The sequence below is a fragment of the Haliaeetus albicilla genome, chromosome 19 (genome assembly GCF_947461875.1).
Source record: "Haliaeetus albicilla chromosome 19, bHalAlb1.1, whole genome shotgun sequence".
NCBI classification, from domain to species: domain Eukaryota; kingdom Metazoa; phylum Chordata; class Aves; order Accipitriformes; family Accipitridae; genus Haliaeetus; species Haliaeetus albicilla.
The window spans coordinates 24,559,586-24,587,405 of NC_091501.1; the positions used below are offsets into that span (position 1 = coordinate 24,559,586).

The following is a 27,820-nucleotide window of genomic DNA, read 5'->3' on the forward strand; positions in this document are numbered from 1 at the left end:
CATACATCATCTCATAAGCATACTTAACATTTTTCTTGTTCATGTGTAACTGCAGTCTGCTTTAGTCCCTCCTGGGAAGATTTTCTTTCTGTTTCTTCCCTTTCAAAGTACAGACACTTCAACAACTTAGTTGAATTAAGTGATAATGTATATCAAGTAAAGATGATAATCCGTGGGGTTTGGGTTTTTTTCCCCTCTCTTCTCCTTCTATTTCCTTTGTATTCCACTCAAGGAAATCTTGATTTCTAGGAATGAACTTACAGCTTATGGTCGATAATAACTTTTTTAGTGCTTCGATGTTACGATGTTTTGCTGAAACACTGCGAAGTCTGGTAGACCGTAAGATTCTTCATGTCTATTCTACTTTGAAAAGTCATATTCTTAATTTTGATTTATAATGTCTTACCTATTTTTAGAATAAGCAATCTGCCAGACTGAAAATCATGAGCAATGAAGGTCAAGACAGATTTTATGATGGGTAGAAGCTGTGTAAAAAGAGTGAATGTGGTCATTTTATAGTGGGTGATCTACCCTATATAACCAAAATCTTTAATTTGTGTAGTTGTAACTGTAATCCAGAAGCTGATAATTAAATTATTCTTCCTGGAATTTTGTTCCTTCACAAATAAGCGATGTCACACCACCTTATTCTCAAACTAAGTCTTCATAATATTTGACAACCTAGGAAAAAGTAACTATTGCTACATTTATTTATGCCTGGGTTTTTTCTTAATTCTTATAAAGACTGCTTTTTGTAAATTTATAAACAAAAAGCAGCAGCTTATTGAGCAGGTATTTAGTTATTTATTTACTACTTCTAAAGCTTTTAGAAGACAGGACTCTGGATGAGTAAACAGTGTGTATACGTGCACATAATCACCAACCCTGTAAGAAATTTTTTTTTCTACTCTCTTTTAAGGGAAAAAAAGATGCATTTCTGCAATAAAGAGTCAGTAAGGTGGAAGACATTCAAAATTGTATCTTCTCTACAAAGCTACTAGTTGCCTTGCTGATGTGTCCCTAGGTTGTATCCTGAAAATATTGTAGTTCTAGCAGCCCCCTTTGGTCTGGCAGGGATAGCTGAAATTAAGGCTTTGAGTGGGTGAAGGCTATTTGCAAGATCTCCTGCTGAGCCTTCTAAGACATATATTGTGGGGTAATTTCTGGAGTTTTGCCAGTTGCAAACAGGGGGCCCCCAACAAGCCTATTAAGGTAGGAATGAGGTTGGAATGCCACACTTTGCTGCGCTCTGTTTTCCACTGTCCCTGCTCTGCTGACCACCAGAGAAAAAATAAATTAGGGGAATTTTTTTTCACTATAATGTCTGCCATCCCTTATTACATGTTGTAATTTATAAATAGTTCATCTGATTAACTGTGATTTTTCTGTTTTATTTTGTTTTTAATACTTATGAATAAGAAATATTTTCCTATTGACCTCCCTCCTTGTCTCCACAAGTAGCAGGACAAGATGACATATATGCACTTTATTTTGTTATGAAGCTGTAAATCGTTATTGGCCTTTTGTTGATGTAGTTTAGGAGGATCAGAATTAAAATGCAGTTTTTGCATACCATTTTAATTTTTTTAAGAATGTTGTCGTTGGAAAGTCCTGTCAGTCTAACTCATTTATGGTTCAGTAAAGTGTCGTATCTTGGTTCCCAGGCCTCAGCTACCCATTGTGAGACCAATTTTCATGTGCTACTGTATGGTGGAAAGTGTGGCTTATGACAGAAACAGAGTTGTTGCCTTAAAATTGGGAAAGGCTACTGACTTGCCATAATATTTACTGACAGTAAGGGATTTTGGAGGTTGGATGTGGGTTGTCCATTAAGGAGGTTTTCTAAAGAGAAATGTTCTTGGATTTATTAAAACAATAACTTTATAGGTCTGGAGCAGGCTCCTTGCAATGTGGTATAAACATGAAATGCAGAAGTTTGGAAAGGGATATTTTCTTTTCTTGTTTGTTTTTTTTTTTTTTGTACAGGTTGTTCATCTTGGAACCATTTAGTATTAAAGTACTCTACTGTATGTTGCACACAGATGTGGTTTAACGCACAAACTAAATAGCCTCTTGCTCTTTTCTTCAAGGTTTCAGAACCAGATTTTATAGTTTTTGGCAGTCTGTACCTAGAAGTTTCAAAATTGTTCTATAAGCAATATCTTGTGGTCATAAATTATCACAACCATTTTAGGTTTGTAAAAACCCTACATAAATCTCCATGTAAGCACAACAATAAAAAGTGCAAATGTGTTTAGTAATGTTTCTTGGGTCACCATTGCTCCGAGTTGTGTGTAACAGTACCCTAAAAACTACAACTGGAAACCTATCTTATTACCTATTTGTTAACTCCCACCATAACATACTGCAGTAGTAAAATCACTAAGCTTTGCTGTTTATTGCCCTTTTGATATGTGGCAACATAAGTGGACCACAGGCACTCCAAGATAAAACAGGAGGTGGCTTTTTTCAATATTAATAGTGCAGATGTCAGATCTTTGCCTCCTTGGAGCCAACAAACCAAATCTGATTGTTGTGGGCTTTCTGGGAAGTTGACTTCATGCAACCTCTGGGTTCCTTATTTACTGGTAGAAAGAGCATTGCTCAACACATGGCTGGCATCACTCTCAGTCATTTTGGAAGAATATTATCTAAATGACTGAACTGTTATTGGAAACATCCCTGCAAGTTCAGCTGTACTATGCGCTTTATGAACTTATAGGAAAACATGGTTCTTGCTTCAAAGAGCTTATAATGAGGTTCAAAATGAGGCCCACCACATCAAAAGAGAGATATACTATAGGAGGGAAGGAAGACAGAAGGAATTGAGGTGCTTTTGTCCAGTGGGATGTAGCAGAATCATGCCTTTAGTTCCTAACTGGTTTAAGTAGCTCAGTTTAAGAGTTTTAATTGTGGTTGCTCCCGCCAGTCCCCCTTTCCATGTGTGCCCCAGTTCGCAACAGAACTTGGTCGGAATCCAAAAGCTGCTCTGCTTTCCTTAGCAGAACCGTGACCCAGATACATTAGCAGCTGAACAGCTGCAGAGCACCAGACTCTGCCGGTGAAGGAAGGCTCGAAAGCAACCGATCTGGAAGTGCAAGCAGCTGGATAAGATTTCTGTTGTGCACCTGACCTACTGCTGCAATTACATTTCACATTGTAGTAGCAAATAAGTTAACAATAATAATAAATAACTCCCCGCGTGCGTTTTTTACACAGTTCTCTAGTCACCTTTAACTTTACATAAATGTTACGTTGTGAGGAGTATGGCAAGGTCTACCCAAAGGATTCTCAGTTTCCAAGTAGTTAGTGAAACAAAATCTAACATTGTGTTCTTCAGTTACTGATGGTGCCAGGATCTCCTTGCAATGAATGGGCTATGATCTGCAGAGTAAGTAGGCCAGATGATTGACAGGATATGCTGCAGGAAAGAGTGAATCTTTACTGTATCTTGACTTTTAAGATTGATAGAAATACAGAAAGCAGACTGACTCAAAAGGAAAGAGAACTTTGGATGGCTGAAAAAGGTGCAGTAGGACTGTTGGTTAGAAAAATGTCTATGTGTGATTTTTTTTTTTTTTTTTTTTTTCCTGAACAAGGAATATTATTCTAGATGACTGTGGGAAACTGAGTTCCAAGTTCCTCCACCATAGTCAGCAGGGCATGCAGCCGAACCTGGGTCTCCTGTTACATGCTCAGTAAATGACATAGCAGGTGAGGTATTAGAGTGGACATGTTCTCATTTTTATCAGAGATTTCTTCCTGAGGCTGAGAAACTTCCCATATCACAACTGCTGTGAACATATCCTTTAGAGGTTCTTGGTTTCAGCTCATGATGGTTTCTCACAAAACCACCGCAAAACATATTTATTGAAGCTCTATTCCAGAGGTGAGGGTGGTGGAGGATAGGTCAGTGTATAAATACTATGGATGCATCTCAGAATAGAAAGAATTGGTGCATCATCCAAAGCAGCTCAGAGTAACTATTTCTCTTCCTCAATCTCTACAGTTGGAGGCCGCATGTCCTAGAATAAACGATGTAGTTAGAAATTGGTGTAAAGTAAAATTCAGAGACCTAGATCAAAATCATCCCAGCTGTCCATTTTGTTCTACTGTTGACAACAGGCAGCCCTCTACTTTATGATCCCAACACCCTCGTTTTTCTTATTCCCTGAACTTTGGTGAAACCCTGCATGCTCTCAAAGCCTCCCACTATCAGTGGCCCTTTAAGGCTAGCTAAAACTCATTTAAGAACAACTGAGCCTCTTCCTATTGGATTTGCTGTGTCCTCACTGGCAGATGATCTTTCATCCTTGTCTGTGTGTCAGTGCTTCTGAAACTGCAGTTGCTGCAATACTGTTTAGTAAAAGCAGGCCTGGAGCAGAGCTATTCAGATAGCACAAAGAAAAAAAACCTCTTTTGTAAACGGTTCACTGACTGCTGAAATATTTTGCAGGCAATGTATATTGCAGGTACTTTTCTGCTCTTCTGTTTCTAATGTAGAGAATTACTCAATGTAGATAATTGTCTTGCAAAAAAAATAAAATAAAATAGCCAAACCTTCCAGCTAATGCTAGCTAGTAGTGGTTCTCTCGCACAATTTGGTTTGAAACAGGACCCAGGAGATAAAAGCAGCCAGCAGCTTGACTGCACGGACAGCTTCTGTTTGTGTGTTGAGGTGAAAGCTCTGGCTGGCCTGTACCTCTGTCGTGCCCAGTTCTAGGCTTGGCCATTCAGTGGGAGAGTTTGTGGGTTACGTTCAGCCGTTGTCATCTAACAGTGTCACAACCCCCCACCAGGTCACTTTACAGACCTCACTCTGTATGGAAGGGCCAAGGAGAGAAGAAAAACTCACCATTCCATTCTCTTGCCCCATGCACTGACTGACCTTTCCCTCCCAGGTAAAGCAAGCAGATGCATTCCCTGCTTTCCACTACTCCTCAAAAGACGGAAAGAAAAATTGTGTCTGGGAGTGGCTGGCAAAAAGAAAAAAAAGTAGTTTGAAGTATGTTTAAAGCAGATATTTAAACCAATATGCACCTCAAAAGATGCAGAGGGCGCTCAGACACCAAAAGAATGTGCTGCACTGAACTCTTTTTTAATTTGTGTCCATGGCATACTGTAAACTATCTGGTATTTTATATTTAAAATTACTAAACAAGTGATTAATGCCTTCAAGTGAAGGTGTATATCCATCAAGTGAAAATCCTTTTTTCTTATGTTGCATAAACTCCAGACAGGATGCAAACTGTGCTTCTAGGGTTTGTTTGCATTTGGGGAGAAGGGAGGGTGTTTTCTGTTGTTTTTATGAGAATGAAAGCTACTCAAAGGCATATGTAAGGTATGTGCTTTCTTGAACTCTAGAAATGGCAATAATAGTTGAATGGTATTTTAAGTTTGAAAGCGAACACACATTTGTATACACAATATTCCATTCTTTCTTTAGGTATACCATATCTAAAATTATGACAGTGTTATGGTTGGAAATTTAAATTGTTCCTTTGATGAAATATTTACAAGTAGTTAAGTATGTGCATTGGATACATAAAGCCAAAACTCAGCTCTAGTATTAATACTTGGCCTAAGATTTCCTGACAACTGCCTGCAGTACCTCAACATCCCCATGTAATAATCAAATCTGTCTTTTTCCTTTCTTCTTTTAAATTTAGGCTTCAAAACCTAGCTTGATCAAAACAGAGGTAGCTTGGCTTTCTTACTTCTTTCTCTCATATATTTATTTAAGCCAGATTTTCAGATGTGATCAGCATCCAGCGCTAAGAAATCTGTTGTTTTCTGTTCACTAGACATTGAAGTGTAAGATTTTACTTTTTCCAACTCCAGTTATCTGGGCTGAATTTCTTGTTGTCAGCTTTTTTGAAAATCTTTCTTTGAATATGCCTGCAAAATTAGAGGTGGTATATGGAGCAAAACCTAGAGTGAAGAGGGATTCAGTTCTCACTCTCATTTTCATTTTTTAAGATGTTTATAGCTTTGCAAAATGTTTTCATTTGGGCTGAAACTGCCTACTTCTATTGCTATGTGGAAGAAGCGTTTTCCCCAAACTTAAGCCTGTTTAAATTTGTTTTTCTGGCTGAGAAAAGTACTTTGCCATATTATGCATACATAAAAATACATGTGCATACTATATTTTAAATTGCTAGCTTTTTTTTTTTTTTTTTTTAATACTTTATTTTGAATCTCTTTCACCCGCAGGATGTTGGTGCTTTGGAAGGGTCATAATCTCAAGTCATACATCTTAAGAAAATCTGTTTTGATATGACTACATTATAGGGGTTTGATGAAAACAGTTTGTGCATGCACGCTGGCCTTTCTTACACTTCTCCCCTCTTTGATCTTTGCTTTGCAAAGATCACTCACCATTCCATTGATCCTGTGCATATAAGTAAGCTGAGTTGATTTTCATTTGTGTTTGTTGAGCTGATAGGTATGGTCTGCAAGGTGAGAGTGGACTGCTTTTGTGCTCTGCAGCCCATATGTATATATTCTAGTTACTAACGTTTATTTCATAGTTTTTCCAGAAGCCACAATAAGGATTTTGTTTAAATGAATATTCCATATTTGTGGCATGTGAAAGAATGAGTAAAAGGCATTACTGTAATCCAGCTCTTATGTATCGCAGTTGAACTGTACCGATCATACCTTCATGCTTTCCCAAGGAGATGAGGTTTATGAGATCATCCTTTCTGTGTCTGTTTTTGTCAGTCTCCTCTTTCCTCCCTCTCCCTCAATCCTCACCAATAACTTTTGAACCTACTGGCCAAGTTCAGTCACATTTGCTAGAGGAGAAGTCTGAAATATATTAAATTCCTAGAGGTACCGTGAATACTGGCAGTCAGGTAGTGGAGAGGAACTCAAAGGAGCTGCCCTCCAAGAAGGAAAAAGCTTACAGTGTAAATGTAATCCTTGTCAGAGTGCAGATAATCCACCCAGGGGCAGCTCTAAACAAAGACATTGTTTAATGAGTTCTACTGTTTGCAGATATGTTTGGGTTTAGAGTACTAAATATTGTAATTAGCATCAGGATTAATCACAGAAGTGCTATTCTATGGGACATTTATGGTAACATTTTGCATTCAGACATTAATTTATTTTCTTTACTTATTTGCACACCTCCTGTGTATGTGACACCCAGCCGACTGATTGCTGCATACACACGCGCTCTTCGTCAGCCGTTCAGGCTGAGCTTTGAGAGGGCAGCTCTCAGCTGTCTTCGCTTCTTTCTGTTTCTACTTGTAAACAAACAGTAAGGTGTATTAACGTGAAAAGTAGATACTTTTTACAAAGCTGTGCAGTAGGATGTGTTGAAAAGGTGAAACAGTTTCACTGTGAATACCTCTTACTCCTTGGAATATAACTATGGTACTGAATGCTCCTGCAATCCAAACCCATCTTCTGCGGATATAATATGTTACCAGTATGCTGCCTTTTCCTCTTTTCTCTCCGATGGGAGGAAAACTTGCCTCTTCTCCGATGTAAGTCATTGATAATACCCCAGGTGATTGATTCTGTGATGGCAAGCACCGGTCTTAGCTGAGGGTGAACTGTTTTCCCACTTGCCAACGTTGCCCAGAGTTTTTGAATATCCTGCAACATGGGCTGCTAGACATCCAGAACTAGTAAGGACAGTGATAATATGTAAAGCAATGCAGGAGAAATGATAGGCTTGAAATAGGAAAAAATTGGACACATTTACATGTTTTTCAAAGGCCCATATTTAGGGTTATCTTACCAGGTAGGATTAAACAATAACAACAGCTGTATGTATGTATACACACACACACACACATATGCATATATATTATTTTATTTTAATGAATAAGCTACATAGAATATTCTAATTGTCACTGTCCAGTGTTAAAGTTTTCTCTTTTCTCACATTGTCTGTACATCACCGAACTGTAATAAAAAGGCCTGGCTATGTGGTCATGACTCACTAGCAGCTGATCTCAGCAACTATGCAGTCTGTTTTTTGTCTCAGAGTTAAAGGAGGATTTTTATGCACAGAGCTGTACTTTTTGATATTTAATATTTCAGGTCTCATTCCCACTGACAGTCTGGAGCAGACAGGTCATGACTTAACTTGTCCATGAAGTAAATAGAACACTATCGATGCTATAAAGATAAGTAATATTCATTACAAAGACCACATTAAAGTCACGTACTTGAAGAGGCAAGTGTTTGGAAACAGAGCGTGCCAGATTTATAATTGTCTTTGTGATATTAATTCAGTCACTACACACATAAGCATAATGATCAGAGCTGATTGATAATTCAGTAACAGATGTTTTGTTTATGCTTCAGAATGCATTACATGTTTTAGAATTCTGTAGTGACATATTTAATGAAATATAAAATAACTTAGCAAAAATAAAAAGACATCTGTTTTCCTGTCAAAGTGATACCTTGGCAAGACTGAAGCAACACTATTTGTTTCAGTAAGCTGCTTATTTCGAATTGGTAGCAATTAAGAATGCATTCTTTAATTGTCTGGCTACAGTTTCATTAATGTGTATGGAGTAGATGCACAAGAAAGCTGTTTGCATGTTGAACTTCTGTAGTTCTTTCATTCAGGGTGGGATCTGGTTACCTAAATGTAAGTATTTGTTGTCATTTGAGACACTAAGGTATCCCACCTGGCTCCTGGCTGCTATTTCTGAAGGGTGCAAGTCCCTAATCGATCTTTTCTCCTGTCTGTAAGCCCTCTGCAAACATTTCAGATGCCTTATAGTGTCTCAGATGGCACTAGTACTTACACATAAACAGTTAACACCGCACTTAACTGACTTTGCAAGCTGGAAAATATTTTTGAAGTGGAGCTGTATGTATAATAACGCTAATATGCAGATTTTCTCACATTAATGTTAATCCAAATAAGAACAGATCACTTGTATATCAGGTGTCAACATCTTTAAGTAGTCTAGCACTGCAAAACTTTGTTAAATGGAACAAGACGTATGCAACAGGAAGAGGAAAACACAGTACACAAATGTGACTGGACTCTGTGCTCCCAGGGAGGTGTGTGGGCTCATACATAGTGAAATAATGTAGGGCAACATCCTCGTGAACAGAACAGTGGCAATACTGATATAAACCAAAGGCCTATCCAGCTTCTGTCTCTATCTGTGGTCAGCAGCAGATGCTTAGAGAAGATGATAATCAAAACAGGACAAGTGGACAATGCTTTGTACTTAAAAGCCCTCACTAGGATTCTGAATCCTTCAGGAATATGTCTAGTTACTTTGAATTCATGCAGTCACTTTTTAAGTCACTGTTGCGTTTACCAGTGGTCACCCAAGACCACTTTGTAATCAAATATATAGGCATCCCTGATTTACTAATGAACTTCTCAGGACCATAAGGGAATATTATTCACATTTCTGGTTTCAGCTTTTGGTTTTGGACCTACAAAGAATTCATAATTTGCCCGTACAGTATTTCTTGATTTACCATCAGACATGGAGCTAGTCTAATCTTTCAACACTAAAAAAAAATGCAATACTTTTTTTGGTGAAAGGAGAAGTCTCTTTAAAAATCTGTGGAAAGATTTTAAAGCTTTCTTTTCAGTCTCTTTTTGGTGTTTTTTTTGGTTTGGTTTGGTTTTTGTTTTTTTGTTTTTTTTTTTTTTTTTTGTTGACTGTATCTATTCACCATTTTATGCCCAAGCAATGGCATAAAATACTACCTCAAAATCTCTAGGTCTTAGATATGTCAAAATACATTCCTTGGAGTGTTACTACATGAGATGTATTTATTGCAGAGTGATATCCAAACACAGATTTTCTTGAAATCTGTGAATCATAATCATTAGCCTGTTGGATAAAGGATGAGTTGAGTTTGCATGTTTGTATTCTTCTCAGAACTACCCTTCTAATTTGGTGGCAAGGAGTTATAGGATCTCTAACTTGCTTATCTGGTATTTGGGAGATGAGAGTTTTACACCAGTTCATCACCTTCATCCTTCTGGGCAAGGTTTCAGCAAAGTCTGTTGTTCTTTGATCTCTAAACTTTTTATTTTTGAAACCACTGGGCTTTGGGAGTTGACTAAGCAGCAGAGTGTAGAAGACAAGTATAGCAGGCCACAGGCCTTTGGGATGTCTTTGGCTCATGAGCATTATGTTGGATTTGATTTCAAATCTTGTGGCCTCTTTGAAGTCATTAATGCAGCAGCACTAGCAAGCAGCACTGAGGTCAAGGCATGGAAAACTCTTCATTACTGGCTACAGACTTTTGTCTTCCCTGTGGGACAAGTTGCTCTGAGCTAGCTAGTTACACGACCTTATCTCTTTGTCCTTCTGGTACAGATGTCTGCATGCTGGTCTGAAGCTGAGCTGCTAAACCGGTTAGTTCAGCTAATTAGTTACCAATACTTGAAATAGGTTCAAGAGCAGAGAGCATATACAGGAGGGGTGAGAGTTCATCTTCTTGTTATATATGAGATCATGTTATTATTCAATAAAATTGTTATTTTGTAACCATGCCTGCCTCAGGTTACTGAGAGAAAAAATTCATTTGCAAAAGTCAATGCCTCTAAAGAGGGACATAGATAATCCGTGAGGTTCTTAAATGAGTTTTTATATGTACCCAGAGAGGGGGGGAAAAAAATAATGCAAAAACAGGGAACATGAACCATGTACAAGTTTCTACAAAAGCAAGTATGTAGGATGGGGATGTTGTGCTTGGTAATTCAGCTGCTGTTGTTATGTTGCCTTTCAGCAGATCGAGTTTTGCCTACTTCAGATGTTTTTACTTTAAAACCTTTCACCTAATGTGTCTCTTTTTCCCCATCCTTGTTGACATAATAGAAGGAAAAGGGTACGGGAGTTCTCCATCTATTTTGAACTACTTTAGCCTTCACCATTTCTAGTAGATAAACTATCAACAAATGCAATTCTGGTTTAGCACTTGATTAACCCCCCTGATTTCACACAGCAAAACATACTGAGGTTTTCTGGTAATCTCTTGCGTAACCTCTTATCATTATCAGAGTTACAAATTACTCTTGGACTATAGTTTGTACTGAAGTTTTAGCCTTATTTTGCACTCCCTTGACATTCTGAGCAATAAAGGCCTCTGCACGGGTACAATTGCACACTGTACCTTCTTTCCCCACTTATTCTGAATGAACTACACGTTAATGTAAATGCCCTGTTTTTGTAGTCGGGTAGTAGTTTTTTTGCCCCCAAACCAGATTCCAGAAAGGGGGGGTTGTTTTGGTTTTATTGTGTCTTTTTTTTTTTCTTCAGCGATTGTGGCTTTGAATTGTTGATATTTTCCATTCCTTTCTGAAATAAGATACAGTGTGCATTAAATGGCAGAATAAAAAATGTGATGCTTTGAAACTTTGCTCTTTTCTAATCCAGCATATCAGTATTTGCTTCTGTGTTCAGGATTTACAGTGACATTTGCCATCAACTAAATGAAGTTCCAATGTTTTCCTTAATTCTTGCAATAAAATATAAGGTCTTTGATAAAGTAGAGGCTTTCTGCATTCTTCTCACATGACTGGCATACATTTTCCTGTTACACAGTATTCTGTTATTTTAAATACTAGTGTTCATCTCAAAGGATTTCTAACTCTCAGACCTATCCTCGGGGTGGGTGAAAGGCAACAGAAAGCATAGATATGCACATAACTGAGAAGAGGAAAGGTTTGGGGAGGCAAGTATACAAGAAAAAGAGTGCTCCTTTTATGGTTTGTTGCCAAGACGACGTACAATTTATTTGGTTAGTTTAGATTTCCCTGTTAAAAAATTATTGGCAAAAGGCCAATGTGTATCTTTTCCCATTAAATTTTAGGAAGAGTTTGCCTGAGCATGCCACAGTATTTAATAATCAAATAGTCATTAATAATTCTTTTTTGGAATTCATGGAATTCTGACCCAATAGATTTTTATACAGATTGTTATCCATGTTTAGATGACTTCAAAATAAAATATTTAAATAATTAAAACACAATTTTAATTGAAAGCATTTGGTTAAGATATAAACATTTAGTAGGAAAATATTTTAACTAACATCAGTTGTTGTCCACAGGCATGAATGTGTAGCTTCCCTGCAAGGAAACCCAAGCAGGCAACTGTAGAGAAGGCTCTTCCTCTTGCCCTTTCCTCTCCTTTCCTTTCTCCTCATTCCATGTTGTTGAGAAGCAGGATTCTTCGAAGCTGTTTTAAATTACAGATTGTGTAATTATGGAAGTTTGAATAAATTCAGGGTTGTGGCTAGATGATTCAGCTTTTGCTTCTGTGCTGTTCAGCAGAGGTGGTTGTTCTGTGCAGGAATGATAGGGGTGGAAGTAGAAGACATTAGGAAAGTTGAGGTTTGTGTCTGCTTTGTTAAGGAAGTGTTTGGTTTTCAGATGTTCCTGGGTCTGTGCTACTTCTTGGACTCCCCATATCTTCATTACTGACTTCCAGTCTTCATTTAGTTAAACAACAGATCTTAACGACTAGCTAAAAGTTAAAATGTTTTGTCACAACCAGAGCTTGTAAGCTGTGTGTCTGTAATCTCCTGACTAGATGACTACAGTGTGTTTTACGAAAGGAAGACTTTGGAGAGTGCAGCAGAAATACGTAAGAGCCGTTTTCCAGTGGCTACCCAAGCTATCCACTGCTTTGTGGGTACCTTGTTTTCTGTACTGCTTTTGTTTTATAAATCCCTCTGCATCCTTGCAGAATTCCTGCATCTGAAAGGACAACCTCAAAAAGCAACAGCAACAAAAACCCACCAAACAGATGAAGTCAGAGCAGCTGAGCTATACAAAGGTTGATAAGCCAAGTAGACTCTGCTCACAGTGTTTATAGTTATTTAGAAAGTTGGTAGTTCAAGTGACCAGTGACCATAGATTGACATATTTGCTTTCCTCCAGAAAGCAATATCTTGTCCTAATATTTGACATCAGCTGTTAGCAAAACTTGGATTCAGACATGAGAGTTTAGGATTGGCCTTACTCTGCTTCCATCTATGTATATTCAGGCTATGTTTCTAAAATCCCTCTCTAATGCAGCATACTTTTTTCTATAGCCTCAACTGAGGGCAGCAAAAGAGTTCATTTATGTGGAGTACACACACTATTGCTGTTGTGACTAAGACACTACCCAAGGTGAGCTTTGTAAGGGAAGAGTATTTTCTTTGCTTAGGCTAACTCATACAATTAAAACATAGGGCAAAAAGTCCCCAAAACTTTCCAGTACAGCAGCAGCAGCAGCATCTGTTTCTAGTATTTCTGTTGGTCAAATCAAAAGGTGAAATCTCTGTAAATCCTTTTCTTGTTTATATGGAAGCAAATTGTGCGTACTATTTTCATCAAACAACTTGCAATACTTAATATATGAGCAGTAAGGAAAATAAAATTTTCCGTTCAGCTGTCCCTTGGCTTCTTTCAAGTCTTGTTTTTATTCAACAGGAAGTAGATGAGAAACATGTAATTTTTTTGTGAGTACAGAAGTGCTTCTCTGTATTGAGCAGTTAATCAAAACTTGTCTGAACACACTGACTTTTTTGAGGCACACAGAGCATTTTACTCTTATTACTGGGAGGTGCATATCAGTTGGTTGTGTTTGGCTTCATTGGACAAAAAGAAGAAACAGAAAAGTCTTAACTGAATAGAATGCTTGGACATTATTAAATAATTCTATAGTCTAGAAGTTTAATTAGTTAAAACTACGATGTAAAATGTTGGGTTTTCGATCTTTTTTGTAGATTTCTCTCTTGAGTGCTCCCTCCGGACTCTCCCCCAAGCTCTCATACAGTCTTTGCCCACCCCCCCGACCTCTTTTTGCAAATGACTCAAACCCAAACTCTTATCCAAACTCAGAAAACCTTGTCAGTGTTGGTTGTTTAGATCTTAAAAGTTTCCATTTGAAAATTTTCAGCTATGTGCAGATGGTTCACAAAATGTCCAGAGGACACTCTAGAAAAGTATGATTGTCTTGCACTGATTTTGTAAATGTGTATACAGTTAGAAACAGAGTTTTCATTTAGTAGGCCTTTAAAATTACAATAACATGCCTTCTACAAAATTAAGTCCCAGTACAGTATTCATACTGGGCATTTACTGTTCCCTACAGATCAGTGCCCACTAGGATACACTGTTCATTGTGTTTATAACAGGAAAAGCATCACTAGTTGTGAAAGAGAAATGATGTCTCAAGAATTGGACAAATCACTGCACAGTTTGCCTTCTGAAGGTGCAAAGGTAACTTATACATTGCAAGAACAGAGAAGCAGCAGTGGTCTATTTTTGCACGAGCTCTATAGATGACTACAACTTGTGTATTAGAGAAGAGGAAAGGATGGAGTTGTGATTGGAGCTGTGGCTGCATTTCTCAGCTCTGCTACACACTTCCTAATATCAAGTCACTTACCCTGCAGTCTCAACACAGTTCTATCTTACTTCAGGACCATGGCCCACAGCTGCCGTGGGCTTGAATCTTTTATATGGTCAATCAAGAGAAGTAATCAAGGCCTTAGACCACTCCTTTTCATCAGCTGTGTAAATGCTTTTGAGTTGGGATAGCATGCTGGGTTGATTATTGCTTTCCTATCTTTAAACACACTGGAAGAGTCTATAAATATTGGAATTAATATGTATAATATATTTGAACTCATGATTTCATTGTTCAGTGTGAACAGAGTTGCTGTAGGGCTTATTTTTGTCCTTTTCAACCAGGCATATGTAGCAGGATTGGACAAGGCATGCTTTGATCTAGTTTGCACGCACATCAAACCACAGGCTTGGTCCGCAGGGCTTTTGTTTGTTTGTTTGATGGGGGAAGGCTTATTCTTTTAGATTCCTGTGTACGTTTTCTGGAAACACTGGAATCTTTATTTTTCCCCAGCGCAACAAACAGAGATACGTTAAATCCCAATGTATGTATTAACTGGCATGGGTGTGAACCGTCAAGACATTGGGCTTAGACCTATGTGGGAAATTAGTCTGTAAACAAAATTGCAAAATAGAAAGGTAAATTCCACTGGGAAAATAAAAAATAAAATAAAATAACGTTATTTTGCCTCAGCTTTCCTGAAACAGAATATGTGCCTGTGTGGTATTACTCTCTAAACCTAGTTTCAAGTGTAATGCCATAGAGAATGTTCATAGACATTGTTCTGAAGTGATTTATCCTTTAAATCACGGCTGTCTTACGGCCTGCCTTCATCTGATCCTAAAAGTATAAATGAACTCCAAGGCTTTGATCTGGAAGGTTCAAAACTCAAAGGAGATTTTCAAGGGCTTTGAAGTTGAGCTCTAGAAGGGACAATGCACTGTGCACTTATTCACTGGGGGAGTGCTGTCATCGTACAACCAAGCCTTTGCCAGTGTAAATTCATCACAGTGTTTGATGTAGCATTATTACATTAGTATTCATTTTGGTGTAGAGTTAGAATACAGGAATAAAAGGAGCTTCTTTTGCTGTTTGACTCCATTTGTTAATTGAGATAAATATACATTAATTTTCTTCTGACAGAAATTCTCACAATTAAAAAGAAGTATCTCCTAGTATCACCCTTTCCACCATTAAATAAAGTTCTGAGAAACTGTTCAGAGAGATTCTTATTTCTATCAGAAGTTTTCACCAAAGGACAGCAGGCAAGAAAATTGATGTAGACTTTAAATAAAAATGCCTCGTGAAGGCCTCTTCCATATTTAGAAAATGCCCTGTGCCCTTCACTCGTGATCATATAGGCAAAATCCTGTGCCTGCAAAAGTTGTGATTAAAGTTACAGAGGCTGAGTGATTACATGGTGTTGCGAGTTGGCACTTGTAGAATCCAATGATCAATTGATGCCTAAAATGACAATGAGAATTCTATGGCTTTGTTTGGACATAAACTTCTGAATTAGAAATATGGGTTACAGCCTATGGAGATACAAAGTGACTCATGTGGCTGAGCACACCTTCACCATTAAATCAGCAGGCACTGAAGGTATCTCTGGATCTGAAACTACTATCAGAAGCACAGGGTAGGATACAAAAACACTTTGTGAGTTTCCCTAGATAACCAGATAAACACATTTTGGTTATTCTGTCAAAAACTTTGGTGTTTTAGTTTTTGGTCTGTGCCTTTTAGGTTGAGCTGTATGGTACCTCATTGATAAGAACATTTGATTGAAACCACTAAGCTCATATCTTTCATGACCTGAACCAGATTAAAATAGAAGCTTTTGCAGATAAAAGGCTTGTAGGTTTATCTTTTCTACTACCTACCCCGAAAGAGCTGCAAACTTCTTTCTGTAATTTCATGGTCCTTTTGTTGGAAATGAGTATCATGAGACTGGGGATAATGGCATGCTGTGACTGGCTGTTTCAATAAAGACAGGATTATGATGATGAGGCTTTTTTTTTCCCCCCTCTCTCTGTGTCCTTGTCAATTGGCATGATAAATAAACAAAAGTCAGCTGGCATGTTCATCTTGATGTTTCAAGTTGATATTGCCTTTTCCTCACTCCTTGTTCACTAGTTAGCTATTGTCCAGCATTTGTAGCTGGAAAGTACTCATTTTAAGAAAATCAAAGGTTTTGTTCTTGGTTCCTTAAACAATTCAAAACTTTGCCTAGAGTAACTCAATGATCAATATTCTTTATTATGGAAGAATTTCCTGTTCTTTACATGCAATCGTTTTGTAGGCTTTTATATTCTTCCTTTCAGAATTTCTGCTTGCTCACAGGTACGTTATAGCCCAACGGGTTAAATTTAATAATTTAGTTCCCATTGCATAAAGACTTGTATCATAGCCGCCATCTTCCTACCCGATAAGTGGACTGGATCCTTGGCTTGCTCCTCTGTTACTGAACTTACTTGGAGCAATGGGTTGTCAGCCCTCATCAGAAAATATAAGTGCTTTTGGGAGTGTCTGTGGTGCATTATGCTGTCATTTCAGGGAGATATGACAGTCTAGAGGGATGAAGAATATTTCACGTCTGGTATTTCATTGCCCTTTTGCAGCTTTGCTTACCTGTCACACAGAGTGAGTGAATTTAAAGCTTACTGGTAACTGCCTTAGCTGCAATTCCCTATACATCTTATGGTAATAGTCCAATTAGCGTACATGGATGTGGTCTATGTAACCAGATTAATGAATTAGCTACTAGTCAACAGGTGCTTAAGAATGATAATTCTTAAAAAATATGTCATTATTATTTGGAGGCCTAAGAAACATGCTGACCCAGAGAGAGTGCAATCAATAATATTGCAGATTTAACCTGACCCATGCTTCGTAGGTCTGTGGGATCCTCTGCCTGTAAGAAAAGGTGTTCCTGCATTAGGATTTCAATTCAGTTTAGGAGTGCAATTTGAACTGCCCTCATTTACTGCACTTTAATATGTGTCCTACAGCACTGTCCGAGCATGGAAATGGATTTACTTTGGCAAGTTAAACAAGAAGGTGCATCCTAGCTGTGAACAGACCTTCAGTCCACAAACGTAGCCTAGATCTGGCCAGAGTTAGAAGCCTGACATGCATGTAGTGCACGAGGGTTCCCTAGCAGAAAATCTCTTTACAGATCTAATCCTTTTTTGCTGCCCTACTTGTAAATGTAGCCGAAGTGTAGCAGGATAGAATACTTTTCCTAATGTATTCATCACTGGAAGTGATTGAATTTTCAGTTTAGACCATTTGTGGCCAGAAGTTTAGCTGAATGTTTGTAATGCTGAAGGAGAGCCTACAGAAATGTTTACCTCAGCATTTCTCAGGACATTAATGCTGTTTGGAACATAAAACAGGATATTGTGCCAAATGCAGAACATTGTTGTAAAAGTTTATATTCCTTCAAAAATGTTACTTGAGGCATACTGTATTATTCTAGCAATGGTTAATTAAGCCTGGGAAAGGTCTGTCTATGCTAATCCACACATTTTGTGTCCAGAATGGCATTGGTCACTGTATTTTTTACATGATCGATGACAATCTAATGATCAGTGGTGTCTCACGGATGGCAATTTTGTTTTGCTTCAGTCCACTTGACTTTCTCCAAGTTTAACAGTGTCTGGGAGTTTATATTACATTCTGTCACCACTGCAACTAGACCTTTTAGTCCAATACTAGTATTGATAAGTAGCAAAAAATAGCTGTCTGAAAGTCCTGCCTCCTTGTGCTAGTTTGGTAACTAAGAAAAATGTAACTGTGTGAATAAACATACAGAATGTTATCACATGTGATTGCTATGTGATATTTAATAAATGATGCTTGCACATATATGTGCGTGTGTATACTTCAAAATGTAACTTACATGTCTTCCTACATCAAACCACAAGCCCTTTTTATTCTTTCTAAGGTAGATTTTGAGTTTCTAAACTTGATAACTTTCCTATCAATAACAGAGCTTACCAATAGGAAAATTATTTCCTGTTGGTCTGGAATGCTGGAAGTATGTCAAAGCAAAGGTCCCTTATTTGTCATTTTGTCTAAGTGCAGATTATTCTGATGCAGGATGGATAAAAAGAGGGTTTAGGTGTCATTTTCTGGGGCACTGGCAGAACTTAGCCTTCCAGCTGCTATGCAGCTCTATGGTTTCTCTCTGGCCCTTCCCAAACCAAGGAAGGGCTGCAGAGGGGAGATGTAATCAGGCTGCGTGTTGATGAGCTATGCTGTCTCTTCCCCATCCAGGCAGCTCCACATGGTGGGAACAGTCCCACATCATGAGATCTGACATAGGGATGCTTAAACAAGAGTGGATAGGAGAGGGCTCATCCCTCCCGGTGCTGCCCCTCCTATCAATGCTATACCCAAATCCTAGCTGCATTATGAACCTGCAGGGGTGCTTTTGCCACAAAAAGCTTTTATTCTGCATGATCCTAGGACCCATGGACTGGATGCATAATGCTGGCTGTAGACACTTCCATGTTGGAGGAAAAGCCATAACTTCAATGACTTTTCTTTAAAAAAAAATTGTCATCTCTGTTATGCTCCTACATTTTCTCTTTACCTATGTTTCTTTTTTGCATTATAAATATTCCTATATAATTTCATCTTTTAATTAATATTAGTATTTTTATTACTCTGATCTGAATACATTCTATATAAAGATTTTGTTATTTGTCTTGCATATGTACTGACCAAGAAGTAGGGATTATTAGAATGTTAGATTTTATTCTCCCAGGGTGTAGCTGTTACGAGTAAAAGAAGTTAGAACTGTCTTTAAACCCTAAATAGATCACTACAGGTCATCACTGTGGTTTAAAGTGGATATACTGTAATCCTCTGCCAGATTATTCATTTGTCCCTCATGAGGAAAAGACAATTTGAGAGAAAAAAAGAAGTTTTATATTGTATCCAAGGAAGTTGACTAGCGATGTGGGAATGAATATAGTGAATTGGAACGAAATCAGATAAAGGGTTAACCATGCAGTTGTCTAACCCATATGAAAATAGATAGGAAGTGGTGTGTTGGTGGGGGTGCATTGGTGTGCGGTGTTTGCCTAAAGTGTGCATCTCTGGTGTACTATCAGTGTGTATTGGTAATCAGACTATCATATTTGTGATTATGAAAGCCTAAAATGTGTATTAGAACATACAATGAAACCTTTGAGTGTATTTCCTAAAGTTAATTGAAGTTTGTGTGGTTGTTTTGTTCAGAGGCTGGTGTGTGTATAAGCTGTATAGAAAAAGAAGGTAAGGGTTTGTAGAAACCAGCGTTCACATTAAATGGGATTTTTCTTTTGGATTGCAAATGTTCTGTACTTGTATATTAGCTTGCCAAAGGTTGAGTCCTAAAGGCTGGAAAGACTGTTATAACATTTAGTTTGGTGTAAAAGATAACCTTTAAAGACACTGCTCATATTTTCTGAAGTAAGTTGCACAGAATTTTCTGCATAGCAGTGATTAACGTGGTTCATCTTGCAATAACGCTCAGCTGTCTCAGTCAAAGATTGGGTGCAATTGCTTTGGAACATTTCTTCCCCCCCAACTCCGCAAGGATCTTTCCTGGATAGTGCCTGCATGTGCAATTAATTATACTGATGCTAAGTAATGATAGTATTGATGTTCTCCTTGAAACACAGAGAATTGTTTCTGAACTTTCCCATCTTTTCATACTTTGAGGCACAAATCATGTCCATAGAGTTGTACTTGTGATTTCCATCAGATTTCAATGTCTGCTGATATACCACCTCAGGATAGAGTTAAATTCTCAATATCTTCCAAAAGAAATTTCAGTCAGATTCCGTAACTCATTAGGTTTCATGTAACAGCAGGACAATCTGCGTGAGTAAACAGATGCCTTAGAGATTCCTATCTGTGCATGGAATTATTCTCAGTAAACTGCTCCTGAATAAGCTCCCTTTGCGGGCACTCTTATTTTCAGCTTACTACTACTTCTCTTCTGTGAGTGAATTCAGGAAAGCTTGACCATTTTACTGAAAATTTAGAAATAAATTGAAGTGCAGAACAGATTCCTCTATGCTAGAATTGGCATTCCTTAATAAGTGTATGTAATGATTTGGTGTTTGACTTCTCACTCAGGCAATACACTACAGTTCCTGAACGTGAAAGGCTGAGCTATAGATTTTTAATTTACTAGTTTAACTTGGAAGTTGCTTTCCAACATGAAGTGTGGAAGTGTTTCCATATGTATCTCACTAGCTTTTAGATATCAATGGAACATTTTTCACTAACTTAAATGAAAAAAACCAGGAAGAAGCAAATAAAATATTAGTATTATAATAAAGGATTTATTTTTCTAATCCATTTTAATAGTAGTTGTTCAACAATGTGTCATATAAGATTGTTGAAGTTAATACCTGAAGCAAAAGTAAATAAACTAAAGCCAACACAAACAAATAACTTCAGTGTATTTTACTAAAGAAGTGGTTATGCAGAACCTCTTTTTCTTTCCTTTTTTTTTTTAATAGAATCTGCTCTCCATTAAACCAGAAACTCATTTTTGCTTGAGCTTTAAAATTAGTGTTATTAAAAACTTGTTTTGAGAATATGATTTAGGTCTCTATCCTGATTAGGGCCCAATTCAGAAATGTGATTTATGCATTTAAATGTTAGCCTTTGTTTGAGTTATGGTAAGAAAAGATGTTCTCCTGAGTTGAGCTTTCTCATATGGCCAAATTATTTTCACAAATGGCCCACTAATGTACATTGGATTTGACATGTTCTTCTGACTAAAGGTTGCATACTTAGGCTCTTGCATAGCAAAAAACTCTTCCAATTTTTGAATCCGCTACTTAAGAAGGAGGTTGGGAAACACCAGGAAACTCTGGAAGTTTTCCTTCTGAGATGATCTGTTTCCTCCCTCTTGCCCTCGTCTACTTTAGAGTAATAGATTTTCTGAAGTAAGAACAGATGGGTTGTTACAGAAGATATTTCAGAAGCCAACAAGTCAAGCTTGAAATAGCTTACTGAGAGTTTACAACATAAGCAAATTACTTATAAGTGGCTAAATAGAAATGTAATCAGTAATTCTCTTACACTGTTTTTGATGCACTGTGTGTGGTGGAAGTGTTGAACTTACACTATTTTATGTTAAGCAAATAAAGTGACTAAAATATAGAGTAAATAAAACAAAATTGTTGTCTGTTTAAGCCAAGACAGATGCAAATGTTTAAATATTTTTGTTGCTTTAATTATAAGATTTTTAACTTGAGGTGTGTATTAAGAGTCTTGTTTTCAGAAAGTTGTGGGTATCCATGCTTTGAAAATTATAAATGTTTTCAAAATTAGTTTGCCAAAAATTGCGTACAAATCCAGAATGACCATGCTATTGTGAATGTTGTCATTAGTACGCTGACAAAGAATGGGTTTCAAACCATGCAACAAATCACCTGTGTTTTCAAGACACTTCATGCTTTGTACTGCCAAGCTTAAAGTAGGCTTTTTAGGTGGGGGTTGCTGGTGGCTGGCAGGTTGCTAGAGACTGACTCCTTCTTTTCCCGCCAAACTAGGTCTGCTTTAGGATTTTTGATTTTTCTTGGAAATTTTCAGAGTTCCACTTAGGCATGTCATCAAAATTTGCCTGCTCTTCTGCTAGATTAGTTGTGTTTATTCCTTTTCAGTTCTACCTGGCTAAAGTGAAATCAATTGCCGTAGCTAGTTTTATTTATACACAAGTGGTAATTTTCAAGTACACGTGACTACGTGTGAACACATACAAATGCAAAAGGCTTGAGTTGTAAAACACTGTTAGACACTGTTCAAGCTATCCTTACTGGACTTCCACTGTGTCAGATCACAGCTTTGGTGCTCGTGTGTGCTAAGATTTCTCAGTGTTGATAGGTGATGTTGGTGATAATGCCCACAGCCCTTTAAGCAAGTTCCCTAGAGTTGGGCACTGCACGTGTTACACATTTCAAAAGGCAGCCCTACAGCCTAAAGTTTCTTTGATTCTTTGGGATCAATGCGGAATCTCTGGGTAATGCACAACTTTTCTCAGCAGTGTCGGCATGGGTTATTAGCCTTCTGGCTTGCAGTGTGCTGGTTCAGAAAATAGGTGATGGAAAACAGCGTATCGCATACTTTCTCCCACAAATGTGTGTACTTTCCATAGATTCAAACCCAACATTGTTCTTGAGTCAATAGAAATGTCTAAATCCAGACAAACAGTAATGAATCTTATGTGTTCTTCCCTTTAGTGGTTTTATCACCAGTCTAGAGCCTTTTTTAGGTGGATTCAGGTTTTTGATCATTGTCCTAAAGGCTATAGCTCATCTTCTGCATTGTTGAATCTTTCCAGCTTACCTTGTATTCCCTCAGTTGGAGTGGCTCTGCAGTCACACCAGTAACTGGTACACCAAAACTTGGTTGTTTCTTCCCTTCTCCTCTCCTGAGGTTCTTACATAGCCCAAGGAATTTACTTCTGAATCCATTCTCTTCCCCCTCCTCCCGCCTTTCAAAAAGTTGACAACTATCATTGATATCTAATTTAGGCTCCCTGTTGCTAGAGGTCAAAACAAGCCAGACTGCTACTGAAAGAAGTGATCTTGTTCTGGCCATATCTGTTAGTTCCTATTCTTTTCCTTAAGGTGACTGCAATGCTCCTGCAGCCATCTGGTGAACCCGGACCACAGAACAGATACAACTGAAAACTCACCAAACAAAAGAATAAACTGATCAGTGTTCTGTCTTATTTAAATAATAACTTTGTAGTATTAACCAATATGTACAAATGGTACAGAGGCAGATTCTATAGCTCATCAGAAATGGGCACAAAATGGACATTTTTAATAGTAAAAATAGGATTTATTTTTCTCCTACTGCAACAGGAGTTGAAGATACTAAGGGAATCCAAATACTAATTTCCTTTCTAGTTTGCAGTGAGCTAACGCTTTGATGTTACAGTTATTTGGGTAATAGGGGAATTTAGCCATTTGTCTGTTAGGGCCAATACAAATAAATAAGAAATTTTATCTTGTTTTTATGCTGCTTTTCTCTCACGTGAATGATACATGCACGGATCTTTTCATTGTTAGTATTTGTATTATAGCTAACAGAGCTATTGCTATACACATTATTGGAGAGACGTGGAAAATAGCTATTTCAGTAACTCAGTTGAAAAGTGCATAGGTGTTTTTATGACTGACTTATGCTAGTAAAATAGAGATGGAAAAATACCTATATCCAACTTCTCTTTTGCTATGCAGCTCTTCCTTAAATTCTGCTTGTTTTTCTGTTCGCTAATTGTGTAACCTAGACTTCTTAACATCACAAGGGGTGTGTACTTTTACCTTTTCATATAGGTGCAGTCATTAAATAAAAATAAAAACACTCAAAGTATAATCTTGTAAACAAAACAATATCACCATTTTAAACTTGACTGTGAAAGTCGAGTACACATTAAATATGTGCTATCTTGAAATGCTACATATTTCATTATGATAATTGGTATGTCTTTTAAATAGAAATGTTAGGGTTCTGAACTTTCATGTGTAAGAATACATTTCCATGGAAACCCTGCTTACAGTTGCTTTTTGGTAGGATACTTATCATAGTTTACAATAGAGCAAGAAATTCTCTATTCCCATCACTACCAAAGTTGCCAAAATACAGGTTCATCTAGCAATCTGCAAAAAAGTAAAAATGCATTTACATCAACTTGAAATGAAATGTCGTGCTTTTCTATTACTCTCACTTTTATTTTTAGGATATTAGTTGCCAAATAAGTATGATTGTAATATATTTTTTAGAGAGACAGTAATAGGAAAATGCTGCCTGCTACAAAGATATAGTATTAGTCGATAAGGCATTATCTATGGCAGCCTTAATAAAAGGTTAAAACATTGACTGATAAGTTGTTAAACAATTCAAGCATTGTCCTCTTTAGAGTACTTTTAGTCCATTACATTTCATGTATAGTTAATTTATCCCATTCAGCCTATATTAAAATGTCAGTTTTACACTGAATTCTGAGGTCATGGTTATGTGTGACCTTCTTGGAAAACAACAATGGAAGTGATTCAGGATAAACAAGTGTGGAAAATGCTGTTCAGTGGATTTTCAGTTCTCTGTATTTTCAGTAGATTTTATGACTTTATGAATGTATAGTGCTGTCCATTTAAAAGAACTTTTATTAAGTCTGCGAGACCACAAATTTGACATGGTATTCCTGGCATTACATTGTTTGGTGATTCCTTGACATTTCTGGTGAGTTTTTCAAAGGATTGAGTTGTAAAGTGGTTTTGGAAAGTGTGAAAAGTTCCTCACGCATTGTCGTTCTGTTTGGATGTGAATCACGAGCCATGCCAAGTTCTTCTCCCACTTGGAAGATGAATACAGAATGTGCAAGACATAAAAATTATACACAAGTTTTGGTGAGTGCCTTCTCCTGTAACTTAAAAAGAGGGCATTAAATTTTGCTATCAAACGTGTTGTGTTGTAGAGGAAAAACACAGCTCCTAGAATATTTTAAAACTACGCTACAGCAAGTGATGTGCTGTGCAGAGGAGGGGAGGAGAGCGTGGGGCAAGAAGCTAAAACCAAGAGCCATTAATCATGCACTAGACTTCAGAGAAATTTTTTTGCAAGTAAAGCTAGCTCGACAGTAAACCAGCTGTAGAAATGAGTTTAAAGTCCGTGAAGACCATGACCTACAAATCTGCCTCTGTCTCATAGGGTCAAAGAGCACTTCTCCTGCAGGCAGAGCTGCAGACGGTCCCATAAATGCAGGACTGTTGCCATGACACAGGAAGATTGTCATACAGAGCAGGATGGCAAATGAGTGACACTTTCTTTAAGCCTACAAAAGGGAGTTGGGAAGAAAAGTTTGAAGTGGATAAGTGTTCTCTCTGAAAGCATATGCATCTAAGACACTTCTTCACAGTAATTTTTCAAAGTAGTATCTCAGGTTGCTTTATCTGGCCTGCTAAATGATGTGACTTGAGGAATTTAACAAATTGGACTGGGATTCTGCTCTTGGCCTGTGGAGACAGGCACAGAAGTGTGGTTAAGTGCATCCAATTTTATTTTCAACAACAGAGAACAAATTTGTTGCTGATAGGACTAGCAGATAGATATTTAATAATATTTAGATTTATGATTTTTTTGCGTTGAATTTTCATTAATAATTGTACTAAGCCACATTCCAGTGGTCCTATCTAAATGAGTAGTGATACTCTTTGTAGGCAATGATTGAAATACACCTGATTTTCTTTATATTTTAAGCAGAACGTAATAAGCACTTGTTTCGCATTATCATTTTTGATGGTGATAATAGATTGTAGAGTTGATTTTCAAATTTTTTGAGTAATCACTTCGGAACTCGTAAATTAAATGTTATAACAAATGTAGATATATAGACTCTCTTCCCCCCGCTCTTTACCAGGCATATTTTAGATTAGATTGAGAAAAACTGAAAATATTTAGGCAAGAGATAAACTAGCTAAGCTAGCAGTGGGAACCATCAACAGTGAAGGCGTGTGTGTGAACCAACACATGAAACTTATTAGGAAAGAATGGTTTATGGACAGTCGTATCAGTCATGCCTAAATATGTTATATAGAGATAGATTAAATAACCCATTAGAGGGCCAAGCCTTCCAAATATGTCTAATGAAATATGAACACGTTTTAGCAGGTTGTCAGTTGATTGAGATTTAATTCCAACAAAACAGTTGCATGTGGAGCATGCAAGATCAGCCAATGTTTGAGCTAAATGCTCTTTCTGCTACTGGCACATCCGAATGATTCCGTTCTTCAGGAAGGCCATGGAGTGAAGGCTCAGCTGCCTAGCACACTGCACCATTGCATTCCTGGTGTTCTCCCTATCAAGAGTACGCACTTGATTTGCCTATGGGTGATCAGACCAAAGGCCCCACTAGCCCAGTATCTTGTATCCAAATACGACCAGCAGCTGGCCCCTAGGAAAACAAAGCAGCAGCAGGGAGAATAAAAACTTATCTTTCCCCCTGTACTGCTTGTGGCATCAGTAATTTATGGCTCACTGCCTGAGCTAGAGTTTGTATCTGGGTAATGTTTGATGTTACTAATGGAGCTATTCTCTGAAATTTGCCCTTTTTTTCCATTTCTATTTGGGCTGCCCCCAAAACATTCATGGCAATGACTTCCACAATCCTGTTGAACCGTTGCTTGACAATTTCACTGACTGCTCCTCGATCCTGTCATGTATGTTAACACATAATAATTGTTGCTCCTCTGCTTTCTCAAGACTGTCTATGATGTTATATACACCTATGATATACCCCTCATAATCTTTCTTTCCAGGTAAGGAAGCACATTGTTTTCTAGTTTCTGTTTTTACTTTTTATACACAAACAATTTCCATTACCTGTTATCATAGTTATCTTGCCACTCAATTACTTTTCTAGTTCTCCTACATTCTTTTGACATTACTTGGAATTACATATCAGCCTATTAAAGGGTTTGTGACAGGATCACAAGATCTCCTGTTTAAATACTGTCTCAAAATATTCAGAGTCTATTTCCTTCAGCACCTTTACTTCCTGTATTTTTATTTAAGAAATACAAAGCCAGGTAGATTATTAAGCTCCCACTGCAACATTCAATGATGTTCTTTTCCTTGTATGTTGAAAGTGTAGCTTTCTGGGTGATCCACAGTCAGGGTAGGAAGGAGTGTTGTAGTTGCAAGTGGGTGTCATGTTCCCATAAATTCAAAAATTCTCTCATGAAAAAATGTATAGTGCCTGTTGCCATCATCATTTATGCTGTGTAGCAGACGTAATTCAAATCAGATTTCTGTGAATGAAATAGAGAGGCATTAGGTAGATTCAGCGAGAAGGGGATATGCTACTTTGTTTCATATCATGCACGATATGAAAAAAATTACTGATGTGAGAAGATTTAAAGGGTAATACATGATTTTGGAGTGAACAGGGTTTTAAGGTTAGCATAAGAATAGTATATTTTTCTGGAAACTGGGTGGAATACTACTTTATATTTCAATTTTATTTTGTAAATGTTTCTTTTAACTTGAAACAAAAGATCTCGGAACATGAGAGCCCCTCTAAACTCTGTGACTTTCAAAGGGTGGCTGGATAACAAGGATATGTGTTCTCAGTATTGAGCGGTGGTTTATTTGCAGTGTTGTGGTCTAAATTTCACAGTAGCACAACATCTGTGGTTTTCTGATATAGAGGTTCTGTCTGATTTCTGCTAGGTCACCTGAAACAAGTAGTGAAATACTAGTTTCTCACTTCGTAGTAGGGAGAAAACAATCCTAACAATCCCACTTTGGGAAGACAGAATGTACCAGATCAAAAATCTTTAAAATTCCCATCTGCTAAATTCTTTGACTCTAAAGGAATAAGTTGCACACAGCTTTGTTTCTTAGCTTACTATAAACAGCATTTAGAACTAAAAGGCTGGTATAAACATGGCAAATGT

The 27,820-nt window shown here is 37.5% G+C and overlaps 1 protein-coding gene across 15 annotated transcripts in view; it reads left to right on the plus strand.

Annotated features, from left to right (window-relative positions):
• LOC104323056 (potassium voltage-gated channel subfamily KQT member 1) overlaps positions 1–27,820 on the plus strand; it is a 517,159-nt gene that overhangs the window by 143,757 nt on the left and 345,582 nt on the right. The window lies entirely within an intron of this gene.